The sequence below is a fragment of the Oryctolagus cuniculus genome, chromosome 18 (genome assembly GCF_051225735.1).
Source record: "Oryctolagus cuniculus isolate XC-2025 breed Fujian yellow rabbit chromosome 18, ASM5122573v1, whole genome shotgun sequence".
In the NCBI taxonomy this organism is placed as follows: Eukaryota; Metazoa; Chordata; class Mammalia; order Lagomorpha; family Leporidae; genus Oryctolagus; species Oryctolagus cuniculus.
The window spans coordinates 8,144,497-8,162,928 of NC_142884.1; the positions used below are offsets into that span (position 1 = coordinate 8,144,497).

At 53.8% G+C, this 18,432-nt stretch overlaps 1 pseudogene; it reads right to left on the reverse strand.

Moving 5' to 3' along the window:
• Positions 1 to 11,432: 11,432 nt before the first annotated feature.
• LOC100339127 (sialic acid-binding Ig-like lectin 6) lies at positions 11,433 to 16,849 on the reverse strand (annotated as a pseudogene).
• Positions 16,850 to 18,432: the final 1,583 nt, after the last annotated feature.

An 18,432-nucleotide genomic window follows, 5' to 3' on the forward strand; every position in this document is an offset into this window, starting at 1 on the left:
GGGAGGATTTAAATGCCTTCTGTTACACAGTCATAGGTTGGGGAAACATCCTTCCAGCAGACACACCTTCCATCCCCATGATACATTCAGGTAACTGCATCCTTGTAGAGTGTTCAGCCATTCCAGTTTTCATCTGAATCTACTTAATCCTGTAAAATCTTGCAGGCCCATTCTAACTACAGCTTGCCAATCTAGCTATAACTCCTGTTAGGATTTCACCAACAGATTTTGGAATCACATTGTATGAGGCTCACATATCAAGGGAGCCTGGAAATATCTCTTACCCGTCTCCTGACCATTTTACTTCTAATATGAATATAATTTTCTGTCCCAGCTGGGGATTAAGCCAAGGGACCCAAGCCTTTTTGTCACTTATCTTTATTTATTTATGCATTTTTATGTACTGGAGAGGCAGAGAGAGAGAGAGATTGCATCTACTGACTCAGTCCCCAGATGCCCTCAACAGTTGGTACTGGGCCAGACAAAAGGCTGGAGCCAGGAGCTCAGTCCAACTCTCCCACATGCATGGCGGGGATGCGAGTTTTTGAGCCATCATCTGCTGCTTCCCAGAGTGTGCATTAGCAGGGTGATTGGATGGGTAGTGGGGTCAGAACTCAAACCCAGACATTCTGATATGGATTGTGAGTGTCTTAATCAAAGTTTTAAGTGATATGCCAAGCCCCCAGCCCTTGTCTTATAGGTTCCATTACCTCAGGGACATCAGTTACTCATAGTCACATTCGTCTTCTGACTTTAAACTTTCCTCCAGGGGCTGGCACAGCAGGTTCAAGCCCTGGTCTAAAGTGCCAGCATCCCATTTGGGCACCGGTTCTAGTCCCGGCTGATCCTCTTCCAATCCAGCTCTCTGCTATGGCCTGGGATAGCAGTGGAAGATGGCCCAAGTCTTTGGGCCCCTGCACCCACGTGGGAGACCCGGAAGAAGCTCCTGGCTCCTGGCTTCGGATCGGCGCAGCTCCGGCCGTTGAGGCCATCTGGAGAGTGAACCAGTGGACGGAAGACCTATCTGTGTCTCTACCTCTCTCTGTAACTCTGTCTTTCAAACAAACAAACAACAACAACAAAAAAAAACCTTTCCTCCTATCTAGGATAAACAGAGCAGTCTTGACTATGGCCCTTCAGTGTTGCAGACCTAGTTGGGGGGGAGGTCCCATTGGTCCAGCTAATTTCCAAGGGTGCTCCATAGAGACTTTTGTTTTAACTCCACTAATGTCTTCTTATAAGATTTGCACCATTTGTCGTGTCCCCTTAATTCTCCCTGTATTTCCTCATTCTCTTGTGAGCCACCATGATCTTCTTTGCTGTGTGTTGCTTCAGCATAACCTTTCCCTTTAGCGATGGCCCTGAGGTTAGCAGCTGCACTCAAACTGATCAGAACCCAAGCTTGGTCCAGGGTCATTTTAGCTGTTACAGACACAACCAACCAAGTGAACGCATATTTAGCTTGTTTCCTTATGCATCCATGATTGAGGGTTGGATCCATCATTGTGAAAAACCGTTGGTAGCTTGTACTTCCTGGAACTGGCTACAGAAATCCTCATTTCCATGCTTGTGGGTCACCTCCTTACAGTCCAGGAATCAAAGGTCAGTCATTCCAACCTTACACCCTTCCTTTTTTTTTTTTTGACAGGCAGAGTGGACAGTGAGAGAGAGAGACAGAGAGAAAGGTCTTCCTTTTGCCGTTGGTTCACCCTCCAATGGCCGCCGCGGCCAGCGCGCTACGGCCAGCACACCGCGCTGATCCGATGGCAGGAGCCAGGTGCTTCTCCTGGTCTCCCATGGGGTGCAGGGCCCAAGCACTTGGGCCATCCTCCACTGCCCTCCCTGGCCACAGCAGAGAGCTGGCCTGGAAGAGGGGCAACCAGGACAGAATCCGGTGCCCCAACCGGGACTAGAACCCGGTGTGCCGGCACCACTAGGTGGAGGATTAGCCTAGTGAGCCGCGGTGCCGGCCACACCCTTCCTTTTTACAAACCATGGTCCAGTGATTCAGGTTGTTCTAGTAAACCCCATTCTGATGCCAACTGAAAAGCTAGGGATGCCGCACAAGATGCCCTCACTGCTGACACCAGTTGCAGATTTGGGGATCTCTTCTGACCACTCACAACTCTGAAATCAGTTGCAAGACTTTGGGGCCTCAGGACTACCCTTAGGTTTGCTTATCCACCAGATGTACTCACAGGATTCACTGAAAGCTGTTTCCCTCAGAGTTACTGTCACTCACAACTCATGGATACTGATTAAATCAGCCACGGATAAGGGCAGAGCCTGAGAAAGTTCCAACTGCAAAGCTCCAAGTCGTTCTCTTCCTGTGGAGTCCCTGACAGCGTAACTTAACCTTCCTGGTGATGTTGCACAACCATCGGCACAGGATATAACCAGGCAGAGAAGCCCATCCAGGCCCTGCATCTAGAGTTTTTATTAGGCCCCCGTCTATTGGGCAGGATTGACTTCCCCCCATGGCTGATCTTATTATCCAGCTCCCCCTGAAGTTGAACTGATATCCCTTGATTCAAAACCCCCATCCTAAATTACATTGTTAGACCACCTGGTCTGGTTAGCTCCCACTCCAAACCAGCCCTGTTGTTAAAAACATCAGAGAAGGGCCGGCGCCGCGGCTCACTAGGCTAATCCTCTGCCTTGCGGCACCGGCACACTGGGTTCTAGTCCCGGTTGGGGCACTGGATTCTGTCCCGGTTGCCCCTCTTCCAGGCCAGCTCTCTGCTGTGGCCCGGGAGTGCAGTGGAGGATGGCCCAGGTGCTTGGGCCCTGCACCCCATGGGAGACCAGGAGAAGTACCTGGCTCCTGCCTTTGGATCAGCGCAGCGCGCCAGCCATGGCAGCCATTAGAGGGTGAACCAATGGCAAAGGAAGACGTTTCTCTCTGTCTCTCTCTCTCTCTCTCTCACTGTCCACTCTGCCTGTCAAAAAAAATAAAATCAGAGAAGGCCATGCCTTCCCTGAATCACGTTTTTAGACCATCCAGTGTAATTCAAGGGGAGGTAACACTCCTATGATGCACGGCCCTCTCAGAGCATAGAGATTTCCTCCAGAAGCCAAGGGCCATGGCCAGATCTCTCTTCAGAGAAGGTTAAATTCCTTATAACTCTATGTTGGGTTCAGGAGAGCAGTTCACTAGGTTTGAAAATGAGAGATGTGTTTGGAGAAGAAAGTCCGAAAGGGGTCGTGTTTTCAGTTTTAAGCTGGATGGTGGGTATACAATGTTGGTAAGCCATTTTTATGCCTCTCAGTATGCCTGAAATATCTCACATTTAAGTGAAAATTGGATGGCCTGTCATTCATATAAAAGTTTTATATATGTGTATTGTATGTAAGTGTATACACATAAATTCACATATATTGTACTCATAAATATATATAGTGAATGAATATAGCAAAGCAAGGATGTATGACATGGGTAGAACATGGTTTAGGAAAAGTAGTTGATTTTAAATTTCTCATTTCCAGGTTTATTACAACATAGCTTGTGAGACACGGCCAGGGTGTATTTTCATAGAAGACAGCTTAGCCGGAGTGAAGCCACGACACCAGCCTCGGTAGCACGTAGGTCGGAGGGTGCCAAAAACCCCAGAGTAGGTCAACTGCTGAGGTTGGCTTGCGACCCTCGCACCACCTGTTACCTCTGTAACCTCCAACAATTCTGTAACGCAGGCTACACAGTGCTCCTGCGACCCAGGTCCCGGAAGTGTGTTGGCCTTGGTGTTACCACGAAGTTACCTCTCCCCCGGACACCCCCATCCCTGGTACCCCACCCACCCTGCCTTGGGCACCTGTCGGGTTTGGGTTGTGCCTGTCAAGTTCCTCAACCGAGGAGGAGCTAGGGGCGGGGATCCGAGGGGTGCCTGGGAGCAGGCACAGCAGATTTCAAGTACAGAACCCTTACCTGTGGTCACCCAGCTTTGCACCAGCTCTCCCCCGGCCCGCTCTCCTCTCCACATCCATCTTCTAGGGAGTGGAATGTGGGACTGAATCAGGCAGCCTAACAGACCCAGGGTCTGCCGGCGATCCGCAGTCTGACAGATTGGGCAGTCTCAGCGCCGGGCCAGCTCCCAACGATGGCCAGGGTCGCCCACAGGCCCCGCACCGCCTGGCCACCGACCAGTCACCCGCGCGGTTGTCGCCCTCGCCCTGGGTCCTGCGGGCGCCCCACCGCGAGAAGTGCGCGGCAACCCCGGCAGCCAATCAGCAGCTAGATGCGCTATGCCACAGCCAATCAGTGAGGCAATTGGAGCTTAACGCCCTCGGGCGCCTGCCTCTTGCGGCTGACGTACAGCCCCTAGAGCCAATCAGGAAAGGGCAGGGTCCGCCCTCCTCCAAGGGCTTCCGGCCTGAGCCCCTAAGTAGCGATGGACAAGGCTGGAGTCGTGGGTAAGGATGAAGCCACCAGCATCCTGTATCTGAGAGCTGGATTGAGTCCTGGCTGCTCCAGTTCCCTGCTAATGCGCCTGGCAAAGCTGCAGGAGATGGCCCACATAATTGGGCCACTGACACCCATGCGAGAGACCCAGTTGGACTTCCAGGCTCATGGCTTCAGCCTGGCCCAACTTCTAGGGTATCATTGAAGATTTGTGGGTAGCAGGGAATCCAAGCACTTGAACTATCTTCTGCTGCTTTCCCAGGCGCATCTGCAGGAAACCGAATCTGCAGCAGAGCAGCCAAGACTCCAATCCCCACTGCACTACGGGATGCCGCCGGCGCATGCACACTGTGGCTCAACCCACCGTGCCACAGCGCCAGCCCCCGAAGTGGCCACTTAACTTCTGCACCAAACGCCCACCCCAGAACTGACTGATATATGTTTTTTACCCTACAGCTTTGCTGAACTCATTTATTTGCGTCATCAGTTTCACACGCACGCACGTGTGTGTGTATGTGACACACACAGAGAGATCTATAAGTTTTTCTATATATCAACAGGTCATGTTGTCAGGGAACAGATATAATTTTTCTTCCTTTTCAGTGAAGTGCTTTGTAGCTCTTCCTGTTGCCCAGTGAATCTGGACAGAACTCAGTATTATTTTGAACAGAAGTGGCGACAGCAGGTGCTTTTGTCTTGTTCCTGGTCTTGGAAGAAAATACTTCATTCTTCCACCATTGAGTGTGATGTAAGCTATGAGTTTTCTGTGTATAACTTCTATTATGTCGAGGTATTCCTAGTTTGTTGGGCGTTTTTAGCATGAAAGGATATTGGATTATGTCAAGTGCTTTTTGTGCGTCAATTGAAATGATTCTGTTCCTGCAGTATGTTATGTTGATGGTTTTCATATGCAGAACCTCTGTGCGTTCCAGGAACAAATCTTAGCTAGTCATGGTGTGTGCTTCTGATTTCCGTTTGCTACTATTTTGTTGTAGATGCTTTTATCAATACACATAAGACATTGGTCTGTAGCCTTATTTCCTTGTAGTGTCTTCAGCTTTGTTAGCAAGGGTAACACTGGCCTCCTAGAACAAGTTAGGAAGAGCCCGTTCCCCTTCAATTTGGGGGAAGTACTTGAGAAGAATTAGTGCTACTTCTTTGAATATTTAGTAGAATTTACCAACAAGGCCAGCTGGTCTGGGGCTTTTCTGTGGGAGTTTTTTTTTTTTATTTTTTATCTTTGACAGGCAGAGTGGACAGTGAGAGAGAGAGAGAGAGACAGAGAGAAAGGTCTTCCTTTTTGCCGTTGGTTCACCCTCCAATGGCTGCCACGGCCGGCGCGTTGCGGCCAGCGCGTTGCAGCCGGTGTATCACGCTGATCCAAAGCCAGGAGCCAGGTGGTTCTCCTGGTCTCCCATGGGGTGCAGGGCCCAAGCACCTGGGCCATCCTCCACTGCACTCCCTGGCCACAGCAGAGAGCTGGCCTGGAAGAGAGGCAACCGGGACAGAATCTGGCGCCCCGATCAGGACTAGAACCTGGTGTGTGGGCACCGCTAGGTGGAGGATTAGCCTAGTGAGCCGTGGCGCCGGCCTGGGAGATGTTTTGAGGATTGATGCAATCCCCTTAAGTAGCTGTAGGTCTGTTCAGATGTTCTGTCTCTCCGTGATTCAGTCTTGGTGGGTTACGTGTTTCTAGGAATCTGTCCCTTCGTCTAGATGATGCGGTTTGCTGTGCACAGTTGCTCAGAGCAGTCTCCTGTGGTCCTTGTCAGCTCTGTGACGTGGGTGATAATGCTTTCTTTTCATAATCCGACGCTTTTCCTTAGCCAGTCTTGCTAAAAATTGATCCACTGCTGGTCTTTTAAGAGGACCAACTTTCTCATTTGCTGACTTTCTTTGTCATCTTTCTGTTCCCTGCTTTATTTGTCGGCACTCTCATCTTGATTATTTCTCCCTTCCTGTTAGCTCTGGATTTAATTTTTCTTTCCCTAGTTCCTTCAGCTATAACATTAGGTTATTGATTTGAGATCTTTCCTTTGTTGTGATGTGTTACAGCTGTGGGTTTCTCTCTCAGCACTGTTTCCACTGTATACCATACATTTTAGTATGCTGTGGTTTTGGTTTCCATTTATCACGAGGTATTTTCTAATTTCCCTTGTGATTCCTTCTTCGATCTGTTGGTTGTTTAAGAGTGTGCTGTGCAATTTCTGTGTATTTGTGAATTTTCATTTTCCTTGTGTTATAGATTTATAGTTTTTATTTCACTTTGATGGGGAAAAATGCTGTGTGTGATTTCAATCTTTTAAAATATGTTAAGACTTGTTTGTGGCAAATAGGAGGCCTCTTCCTTATTTCAACAGCCTCCATCTCCTCTTGCGATAATTCTTTTGAATAAAATCTCTCCTTATCTAAGTCTAGATTTGTTTATTTAAATTAAAGCACACATACAGAGAGAGAGAGAGAGAGAGACAGAGAGACAGAGAGACAGAGAGACAGAGAGAGAAAGGAAAAGGAGATAGAGAGGGATTTTCCATCCACTGATTCACGCCCCAAATGCTTGCAGCAGCCAGGGCTGGGTCAGGCGAAAGCCAGGAGCCAGGAACTTCATCCGGGTCTTCCACATGGGTGGCAGGGACCCAAGCACTTGCACCATCACCCACTGCATCCCAGATGCATTGTCGTGAGGCTGGACAGGAAGCAGAGGAGCTGAGACTCCAACCAGAACTCCAGCATGGGATGCCGGCAGCCTAACCTCCTGCACCACAATGCCTGTCCCAGCTTTAAAGCGCAAACGTAAGGCACACAAGTTTCTCTTCTGACATGAGGCAGGCACTCCCCGGGGCATGGCACATAGTAGGTGTGCAATAAAGAAAACAAGCCTCGGGGTTTCCCAAGGCATCCTTTGTCAATGTGAATAAAAAGAACCAAAATGCACATAATCATTTTGAGACTGTCCAGAGGCGTCAAGGTGTTTGTGGCCACCCTGCAAAGAAGTGGAGAACATGTGTCATTCTGCTCCAGCATCCATGTGAGCCGAGGGGGCTGGCTCTGAGTCACTCTTCTCCATTGTTTTTTTTTTTTTTCTTCCACTGTTGAAACCAGGTGAGGAAGGCGCCTGGCATCTTGTGAGTAGAGGCCAGGGATTCTGCTCAGTCTCCTACAACGCACAAGACAGCCCCATGCCTGTGGGGAGCAACTGGGACTAGACTGAGTTACTGGAATTAAGACTTATTCTATGCATCTGCTCTCCCACAATATGGCGCTGGGAGAGGAGGAAACAGCTTCTACACAGCTGCCTCCAGTTCAACCAATAAACTGTAGGACCTGCTCCTGATTGGAGGAGAGCAGCGTACTCGGCGTGTGGGTAGCAGAGTTGGGATTGGTGGAAGAGGACTATAAAGGAGGAGAGAGACAACATGCACCAGGAACATCTATCTGAAGGAACACCTGTGAAGCCCCCGAGAGAGCCGGCCGGCGGTGTGCTGCTCCCCCGCGGAAGTGGGGAAAGTGGCAGGGGGAACCGCCCTTCCACGGAGGTGGAAGGGTCAGTAGCCAACCCGGGAAGAACCAGCAGCAAACCCGGGGAGGGCCGAGCAGACAAAAGAACAGCACAGGGTCCTGTGTCGTTCCTCCACGAAGACGGGGAGCGACACATGCCGAAGAAGCTCCCAGCCCCAAATGAGGTGGATAAAGCCTGCTCCAGTACAAGGGTTGGGATGGGAGGGAAGGCTGAGAATGCAGCCCGTCTTGGGGGGTGGGGGGCAGCATCTGGGCTGGCTCTTGTAGGGTGAGCAGGGGCTGCAGAAATGGGGGAGAGGGAGCAGCATTCGAGTCAGGTGGAGCCTGCCTGGAACCTAAAAGGCACAAGGTCTTCAGGAGTGGCGGGGGTGTGACTGAGGTGTGTGAGGGGCGTGGCTGACGTGGAGGTGAGACTTCAAAGTCTTGCAGCCCTCAGGGATCAGGAACCTCAGCTTGAGGCACAGGGGCTGGCGGGGCTGGCAGGGCAGGATGCTTTGCAGGAGAACAGGGTTGGAGGTAATTACGAGGAGGCTGTCTGTGCCCAGGGAGGTGGGGTGAGACGGGAGCCTGCCGGAGCTCCCACCACGATCCCGGGGTGAGGTCCAGCCCTGGAGTCGCAGATCAAGGACGACTTGGCAGCCCAGGAACTCGGCGACTCATGGGGAATGGACCACGAGGGAGAGGGGGAAGTGAAATAGAGCTTTGGCCGGGAGGGGGGGGACCTGAAATAGGCTTCTCACTCCCCCCTGCACGTGAGCAGTGTTCTGCCCCGTGGTGCACAAGGGCACGGGTTCAATGAGAGTGCAAGCGATACACAATTATACATGTGCAGCCGGGCAGCTGAAGATCATCCAGTGCCCCGAGGGACTCCCTCGGCCGCACACGCTCGGCCCAGGCTCTCAGCGCAGACCATTCCCTGGGGCTCAGGTGCACCAGGCACTGTCTGTGTGCCTCGATGTGCCAAGTCCCGCAAGACACACCTGCACACTACGGTGTCGCTGGCCCCGTTGAACAGGTGACCAATGGAAGTTCCAAGAGGTCAAGTGCTGAAGCAGACGGGGTGAAAGTTGAAATTATCATCGTCTGTAGAGGTGGGATTCAGCTGCTGTAAAATGAACAGCTTACGCGTGAGCAGCTCCACAGAGCTTCTTGGCTTCGGAACGTTGCACAACCACCACCCCCGCCTCATCCCAAAGCACCTCCATCACCCGCAAAGGGAAGCTCACACCCCCGAGCAGTCCCTGTTGCCTCCTGAAACCACCGACTTCATAGCTGTTTCCAGGCACTCACCTCTTCTTGACATTTTGCCCAAGTGGACTCATACAGCAAGCGGTCGCTCGTGCCTGGCTTCTTCCACCTAGCATCATGCTTTTGGGATTGATTCATATCGCAGCAAGCATCAGTACTTGGGTCTTTCTCACTGCTGAGTTCCATGGCATTGTATGGATGGGTCACCTTTTTATTTTGATTTTTAAATTTTATTATTATTTTTATCAGAGAGAAGAGATCTTCCTTTCATTGGTTCACGCTCCAAATGCCCACAGCAGCCGTGACTGGGCCAGGCTGAAGCCAAGAGCCCAGAACTCCACCTGGGTCTCCCACGTGGGTGGCAGAGGTCAGGTACCTAAGCCATCGCCTGCTCTCTCCCCGGTGCACAGTGGCAGGCAGCTGGAACTGGAAATCGAGGTCATGATTTGAACCCAGCGCCCCGATAGGGGATGCAGGCTTTCCAAGTGGCATGTTAACTGCTGCACAGTGCCTGCCCCTAAACTTTAACTTTTTAAAATTTGTAGCTGATACATTGAGAACTGCACGTATGTATGAGTGCCATACGATGTCCTGATACATGGATGCATAACGTAACATTCAGATGAAGGCATATCCTCAAAACATTTTTAATCTCTTTTTTTTGATGAAAACATTCAAAATCCTCCCTTATTTTTAAATAAAAATATACAATACATTATTGTTATCTACACTTGTCCTATTATGCAAAAGAACACCAGAACTGCTGGCCCTATCCAACTGCAACTTAGTCCTCATTAAATCACCCTCTCCCCATCCTTCTCTTTCCTTATTTTCTCGTTCTACTCTCAATTTCTGTGAGATACATTTATTTAAAAGATTTATTTATTCAAAGGGCGGTGAGGATGGAGGAGAGAAAGACAAAGGGAGGGCCGGCGCCGCGGCTCACTAGGCTAATCCTCCGCCTAGCGGCGCCGGCACACCGGGTTCTAGTCCCGGTCGGGGCGCTGGATTCTGTCCCGGGTGCCCCTCTTCCAGGCCAGCTCTCTGCTGTGGCCAGGGAGTGCAGTGGAGGATGGCCCGGGTGCTTGGGCCCTGCACCCCATGGGAGACCAGGAAAAGCACCTGGCTCCTGCCTTCGGATCAGCGTGGTGCGCCGGCGGCAGCACGCGGGCCGTGGCAGCCATTGGAGGGTGAACCAACGGCAAAGGAAGACCTTTCTCTCTGTCTCTCTCTCTCACTGTCCACTCTGCCTGTAAAAAAAAAAAAAAAAAAAAAAAAAAGACAAAGGGATGTCTTCCAACTTCACTCCCCACATGGCTGCAACAGCTGGGGCTGGGTCAGGCTGAAGCCAGGCGCTAGGAACTCCACCTGGGTCTCCCACGCGGGTGCAGGGTCCCAAGCACGTGGGCCATCTTCTGCTGCCTTCCCAGCTGCATTAGCAGGGAGCTGGATTGGAAGCAGAGCAGCCAGGACTCCAAGCACTGCCTTACTATAGTATATGGGCAACCCACAGCCCAAGCAGTGACAACCCACGGCACCATAATGCCTGCTCTAGCGCGCTTTTGTCTTTGTTAGGGTCCTCATGTGGTTAAGACCCTGTGCTACCTGTGTTTCTCTACCTGGGTTGTTTCGCTAACGTGCCGACCCCTGCTTCCACCCACGTTGCCACAAGTGAGAGAACCGCATCGTTTCGTGACTGGACACTCGGCCACGTGTGTCTGCACCCCATTCTGTCCATCCCCTCCCCTGCTGCTGGACACGTTACCAACACAGCCTCCCAGTCCTGTGGCTCCAACTGTGGGATGATAGGAGCCCTCTGCCCTGTGGCCCCAGGCAGAGCAGCCTGGCTTGGGGCATGGGACTGGGGGAGGGGAGGGGACTTGCCTCACCAGGTCCAGTCCAAGTACAGCCAGGCACTGTGTCGCGTGGGAAGCTGGAAGTGGACCGCATGTGGAGTCCCCCGAGGTCCCACGTTGGCCTCCTAACCCCTAGTGTGATGGTGTTTAGGGGGTGGGGTCTTTGGGGGGAGAGTTTAATCAGGCAGGTGGGACTTCCAGGAATGGGGTGAAGGGTCCTCGTGACGGAGCTCCCTGGAGAGCACCCTCCCCGCTCTGCGGTGTGAGGACCAACGCAGCTGGGTGCCCCACCCCGTGCCCCGCCCCTGTGCTCCACCCTTGGGTGCCCTGCCCACAGGCGTTCTCCAATTCAGCTGCACCCAGAGGCTCACAGACGTTTTCTGCGCCCAGCAGGTGCAGAGCCCGGCACGTGATTATCCGCGGTCCCGCAGTCCCAGCCGGGGCAGCTCCAGCACCGCCCGGTTGGGGGACTTGGCTGACCACAGGGCCCGTGTCCCCTGGGTCCAGCTCAGCGCAGCAGGCGGGTTGCTGTCAGCGCCACAGACCAGGCGCAGAGACTGGCCCTCCTGAACCGGCAACGTGGAGCCACTGGCCAGGGCCACAGCCCCTGGGAGGCAGAGAGGAGGCTCGGTTCAGGCCACGCTAGGGGCTCTGCTGTTTCTCTTCCTGGCTGCCTCCCGTGGGGAACGGCCGGGGCGGGGCAGCAGCACAGACTGCCCAGCAGGCGCTCGTGCTGGGTCATCCGCGCGGATTCAGGGCCCCGTGTACCTCTGAGAGTTTTGCCATGTGGTCGTTCAACAGCCCTCCGCTAAGACCTGCCCGAGGGAGCCGTGTCCAAGGAGCCTACAGACACCACACCCAGGACCTCACACGTGTTCTGTGATGGGGGAGGGAAGACTTCCTGGAGGAGGAGAGACTTCAGGAGGACCCGGAGGATGGGCCCCAGCTAGGGAACAGGTGGAGACAAGGAGGTGCAACCACAGCTGAGGTGTGGAAACACCCTTGTGATGGCCCTGGAAGGTTGAGCGAAAGGTCGACTGCAAGAAATCTTGAAGGATTTGCAAAGAAGCCACTTGAGAAGTGTGGCCAGTGGATGGCTGGGATGTACTTAGTCATCACTACACTGGGCGTATATCCTTTTTTTTTTTAATTTTATTTATTTATTTTTGACGGGCAGAGTGGACAGTGAGAGAGAGAGACAGAGAGAAAGGTCTTCCTTTGCCGTTGGTTCACCCTCCAATGGCTGCCGCCAGTGCGCTGCCGCCGGTGCACCGCACTGATCTGATGGCAGGAGCCAGGTACTTATCCTGGTCTCCCATGGGGTGCAGGGCCCAAGCACCTGGGCCATCCTCCACTGCACTCCCAGGCCACAGCAGAGAGCTGGCCTGGGAGAGGGGTAACCGGGACAGAATCCAGTGCCCCAACCGGGACTAGAACCCGGTGTGCCGGCGCCACAAGGCAGAGGATTAGCCTAGTGAGCCGCGGCACCGGCCCATATATCCTTTTGACTAAAAAACAGGCGATTTTCTTAAGATGAAAAGAGCACCTTTAAATCCTTAAGAAAAAAAAATCCTACACAAAGAAAATGGTTCTTACATGTAATGAAAGGTGCTTATGCCATCCACCAAAAAAGACAGTGCAAGGTAAAACTAGAGTGAGGACACGGCTTGGTGGGGGAATGGCACGTGGCTGCGTGGAACATAATTGCGACAAACTCCATGCAGCACCAGTTAGCAGCGTCTGTAGGAGTTACTAACGCAGCCTCTCGTCCAAGCCAGAGAAGTATCTCACAGACGCGCGCGCACGTATGGGGGCTGTTTCTGCAGTCATTTCTTGCTGTATTGATTGCATCAGCAAAAGACAAGCAACGTAAAAATTTTCCAGTAGTGGAAGACCAGCGAAGTGCCTTTTAGGGTAATATACTTAAAATCAGAAAGCCATGGGGTCATTCACCAGAAAGAAATTTCGCTGTGGGTGGACACCAGGAGTTCCCCATCAGACCCAAAGTTTGAGTTCAATTCACATGACTCCGAAATGAAAAGTGAATTTACAAGTAATAAAGAGGTCGAATGGTGACATGGGGTGTGCGTCTTCTGTGTGTCTGCTGGGTTTCAATATCTACCCAAAGGCCGGCACCGCAGCTCACTAGGCTAATCCTCCACCTTGCAGCGCCGGCACATCGGGTTCTAGTCCCAGTCGGGGCACCAGATTCTGTCCCGGTTGCCCCTCTTCCAGGCCAGCTCTCTGCTGTGGCCCGGGTAGTGCAGTGGAGGATGGCCCAGGTCCTTGGGCCCTGCACCCCATGGGAGACCAGGAGAAGCACCTGGCTCCTGCCTTCGGATCAGCACGGTGTGCCGGACACAGCGGCCATTGGGTGGCGAACCAACGGCAAAAAGGAAGACCTTTCTCTCTGACTCTCTCTCTCACTGTCCACTCTGCCTGTCAAAAAAATAAAAAAATAAATTAAAAAAAAAATCTACCCAAAGATCCCCTTCAGAGGCTGAGGGAAATGGGAGGTGCTGAATTTGACAGTTCTCATTGCTTTTGGCCGTGGGCTAAACCGTATTCCTGCAAAATTCATACACTGACGCTCTACTTGCATACTTGCAGGCAATCAGGATTCCTGAGCTCAGGAGTGTGGGACCCTCACAATCCGGGGGTCTGAGCCCTTTGAGGACGAGACACCGAGAGTTTGCCTGGGTCAAGGCTGCAGCAAGAGGGTGGCCAGAGAGGGGCCTCACCTTGACCCTGGACCTCAGGCCTCCCGAGCTCGAGAAATAAATGTCTGTGGCTTAATTCTCCAAGTCTCTGGTATTTTGTTGTGGCAGCTCAAACAGACCAAGACCAATCTCAGGCTTACTATTAATAATAGTAATATTAGGGAGGGCAGGGCTGGCACTGTGGATCACTTGGTTAATCCTCCGCATGCGGCACCAGCATCCCATATGGGTGCCAGTTCTAGTCCTGGCTGCTCCTCTTCCAGGCCAGCTCTCTGCTGTGGCCCGGGAGTGCAGTGGAGGATGGCCCAAGTGCTTGGGCCCTGCACCCCAGGGGAGACCAGGAGAGGCACCTGGCTCCTGCCTTCGGATCAGCACAGCGTGCTGGCCGTGGCAGCCATTTGGGGGGTGAACCAACAGAAGGAAGACCTTTCTCTGTCTCTCTCTCACTGTCTAACTCTATCTGTCAAATAAATTTTTAAAAAATTTAAAAAAAAAGTAGGGTGGGCTTAAGTGGTTAAGACGCTGGTCGGGATGCCCAAATTTGGAGCGCTCAGGTTCAAGTCCCAGTTCCATTTCCTGATTCCAGCTTCTTGCTAACGTGCACCCTGGGAGGCTTTGACAGGTGACAACGGCTCAAGTAGTTGGGTCCCTGCCATCCACATGGGAGACCCACGTGGAGTTCCTAGCGCCAGCCTCAGCCTTAGCCTGTCCCTGGCTACTGAGAGCATTTGGGAAGTGAACCAGTTGACGGGATCTCCCCAACACCCTCTCTCCCCTTCCATCTCAAGTAAATAAATATTTAAAAAAAAAACACATTAAAATGCAGGGATCTAAAGGAGCAGGCAGGGTTTGATCCCACAGAGAATGCGGGAGGTGTCTGGGGGGAGGACATCGCCCCAGCACTGGCGCCAGCCTCACTCAGTGGACGGAGCAAGGAAGAGGCTGTGGCCTTGTCTGTAGGGACACCGGCGACCCAGAAGCCTCCAGCCCCCCCTGTACAGCTCCTACCGCTGGCCACAGCCTCTCTCTCACCTGTGCTCGGAAATCCCGGCTCCTGGCTGGAGCAGGGAGACAGCCCCACCCCTGCACTGCAGCCCCACGGGCCAGCAGTCGCACCCTACCTGTGCCGTCTGTCTGCAAGGCAGTGATGGTCAGATTCCACGGGGCATCTGGGCACACAGACATGATCGTCTCCTTCCAGAGCCAGGAAGGCTTGGCACTCTCCCCACAGAGGCCCCTTCCTTCCTCCTCAGCCCTGGTTGCCAGGACTTGAACCTGCGACCTCTGGTCCCGCCCGCCCCTCAGTCCCAGCAGCCCCACCCTCAGGGCCCCAGGCATCCCAGCCCAGCGCTCACAGGACATGTTGAGCCTCTCCCTGCTCACTCTGGCTGCAGGTGAGGTTGGTGCCGTGGATGTGCCGCTCAGTGGTGAGGGTGAGCATCGGAGAGTGGGCGATCACGGGGCCCAGGGAGGTCAGGGCATCCCCGATCCAGGAGTAGGTGGGGGTGTCCCCCTCTTACAAGCCCAGGGCACTGCACAGAGGATGCTCATGGGGTGGCCAGACTGGAGGGTCCCCTGGATGTGGATGTCAGGGGTCTGTGTCAGAGCTGGGAAGGAGAGAGACAGAGACCCAGATCTTGGAGATGGGGACCCCCGACATGCGCCCTAGGCCGGCTGTCTCCCCCCCACACACACCCACAGCCAGTCCCCCATGTTGTCAGAACCCCTGGGTCCCCCCTAAGGTGAGGAGCAGGGATCCCAGCCCCGCCCTGGGGCCATGGGTGCACTGTCGCTCCCCCTCTTCATGGAGGAATGACACAGGACCCTGCGCTGTTCTTTTGTCTGCTCGGCCCTTCCCGGGTTTGCTGCTGGTTCTTCCCGGGTTGGCTACCATCCCTTCCACCTCCGTGGAAGGGCGGTTCCCCCTGCCACTTTCCCCACTTCCGCGGGGGAGCAGCACACCGCCGGCCGGCTCTCTCGGGGGCTGCACAGGTGTTCCTTCAGATAGATGTTCCTGGTGCATGTTGTCTCTCTCCTCCTTTATAGTCCTCTTCCACCAATCCCAACTCTGCTACCCACACGCTGAGTACGCTGCTCTCCTCCAATCAGGAGCAGCTCCTACAGTTTATTGGTTGAACTGGAGGCAGCTGTGTAGAAGCTGTTTCCTCCTCTCCCAGCGCCATATTGTGGGAGAGCAGATGCATAGAATAAGTCTTAATTCCAGTAACAGTCTAGTCCGAGTTGCTCCCCACAGTGCACCCCTTACCCATCACTCGCAGGGAGTGCTGGCTCCCCAGGTAACTGGTGCGGCTGGCTCCATTTCTGCAAGTTGAAGAAGTAGGACCCAGTGTCAGTGATACTCAGAGAGCAGCTATTGGTCCTGGGGTCTCCGAGGAGGTGGAGTCAGTCCTTGGTCTCCTCATCCACTTTCCTGTGCCAGCTGTTTGTGGTGACTGGAGCGTCCAAGTTCACATTGGCCTCTTTCCCGAACCAGTAGCCATGGACAAAGGCTCTATGGTTGTCCTGGAGGTGACAGTGGACACTGCAGGACACCAGGACACACAGGCCCTCCTGCACTGTCACGCTCTTTGGAACTTCCAGCCGGTATTTCCCAACCTGAGCCAGGGACCCTGCAGAGAAATGAGGTCAGGGCCGGCGCCGCGGCTCACTAGGCTAATCCTCCGCCTTGCAGCGCCGGCACACTGGGTTCTAGTCCCGGTCGGGGCGCCGGATTCTGTCCTGGTTGCCCCTCTTCCAGGCCAGCTCTCTGCTGTGGCCAGGGAGGGCAGTGGAGGATGGCCCAAGTGCTTGGGCCCTGCACCCCATGGGAGACCAGGAGAAGCACCTGGCTCCTGCCTTCGGATCAGCGCTGTGCGCCAGTTGCGACGGCCATTGGAGGGTGAACCAACAGCAAAGGAAGACCTTTCTCTCTGTCTCTCTCTGCCTAGAAAGAAAGAAAGAAAGAAAGAAAGAAAGAAAGAAAGAAAGAAAGAAAGAAAGAAAGAAAGAAAGAAAGAAAGAAAGAAAGAAAGAAAGTCAGCCCAGCCCAATGGCCCCACGCCCCACAGGCACTCACCTGCCCACAGCAGGGTGAGCAGCAGCGGCAGCATTTCCAGGGTGGAGAGATCTGGGATCTTAATTCACACCAAGAGGAAGCCCCACAGGAGCCCCTGGGGTGGGGTCAGAAAAGTGGCCCCAGAAGAGGAACTGTCCCCCATGCACAGCCGGAGCTGTCACAGCCCTTAGAAAACAAACATTTCTTTACAGAAGGGCCCCTAGCGGGGACCACACACGACAGAGTGGCACCTGCTCTGCCGCTCCTGGCCCCTGCCTGTGGGCTTTCCCTCCCACACCACCGTCCACACCAGAAGCAGGTCCCACCTGGCCGTCTACAGCTTCTAGATGCCCACGAGGGCCAGCTCCAGCAGGATGGGCTCGAGAGGAGCCAGCAGAGGAACGGGGGCAGGGGCCCCCCGATGAGGGAGGTTGGAATGAGTGAATGCAGCAACCACCCCACCTCCTGGGGTCCAAGGGGAGGCTAGGACAGACTTGGGTTCCGTCCTTGAGAAGTCCGCCGAGGAGCCCCGGGCCATGGAAGAAGGTCCCTCTTAGGAAGGCTGTGGTGGGCAATGCGGGGCAGGCAGGGGCTTGTGGGAAGCTCACCTGCCCTGTGCAGCCACAAGGTGAGTTCCTGGGGGCAACGGGGCAGAGTGGATGGGACCAGGCTGGGGGATGGCCCCAGAGGCAGTCTTGGGGCTGCCCAACCTGTGGCCCTGCCCAGCAGCCCCGGTGGACAGCCCAGAATGTGCAGCGAGACGCTGTGTGTGGGTGGAGCCCTAGGTCTGGAGTCAGGCAGGTCCCTATGAGTCTGACCTTGCCTTTTCCTCGGTGGTCGCTCTGAGCCCTGCCTGAGGGAGACCTCCCTGGGAGTCAGCACTGCCTCATCCAAGGTCAGGGTCACAGGCAGCCCGGGGCCCCAGCGTGGCCCCTTGCCGCCGGCTGTGCTGTCCTAGGGAGGGATCGCGTCCCTAGGGGCTGAGTCTCGCACAGCATTCTGGGGTTGTCCGACTCCAGCGTGTTCTTACGGTGATGTAATTCATAAACAACCAATAGCGACGCGCCCAGCTCATGCTCAGGGACACACACCCTCAACACTGGAGGTTCACTTGGACTGCTTCCAGATCTGTTGTTTAACCTCCCCCAATACATTGTGTGCTTCTTCCAGCCCTTCCAGGTTCCCCCATTAATACTGACGGAAATAAAGTCTTTAACACACGTTAACTTTCCATTTGAGAGTCATTATTGCACTTTTTTTTTGGAGAAGTACTCTTTTATAGAATACACGAATAACTGTGTGTGTGCTTGGTTTTTGGTCTGTGGCAGGTTCTCCTGTGGGAACAGGCTCCCAGGGCTGGCCATGCGCTGTCTAACACACTGGGCTCATCCTAAGGATGTCTCCTATTTCTACTTGGAAATTGGGAGCTGCTGACGGGAGTGGAAGGTGGCACCATGACGTTTCTGGAATTCACTCTGGCTGGCAGGGTGGACCCTAGAGGGGCTGTGGGTAAGGAGGAAGCCAGCTTCATGTGTTCCCGCCCCCCAGCAGGTTGGGGAGCTCTCAAGGACACACACACCTGGCGGGGGATGTTGGGAGGGCTGGAGTTCCCATTTCCAGCCCTGTCACCAACAGCAC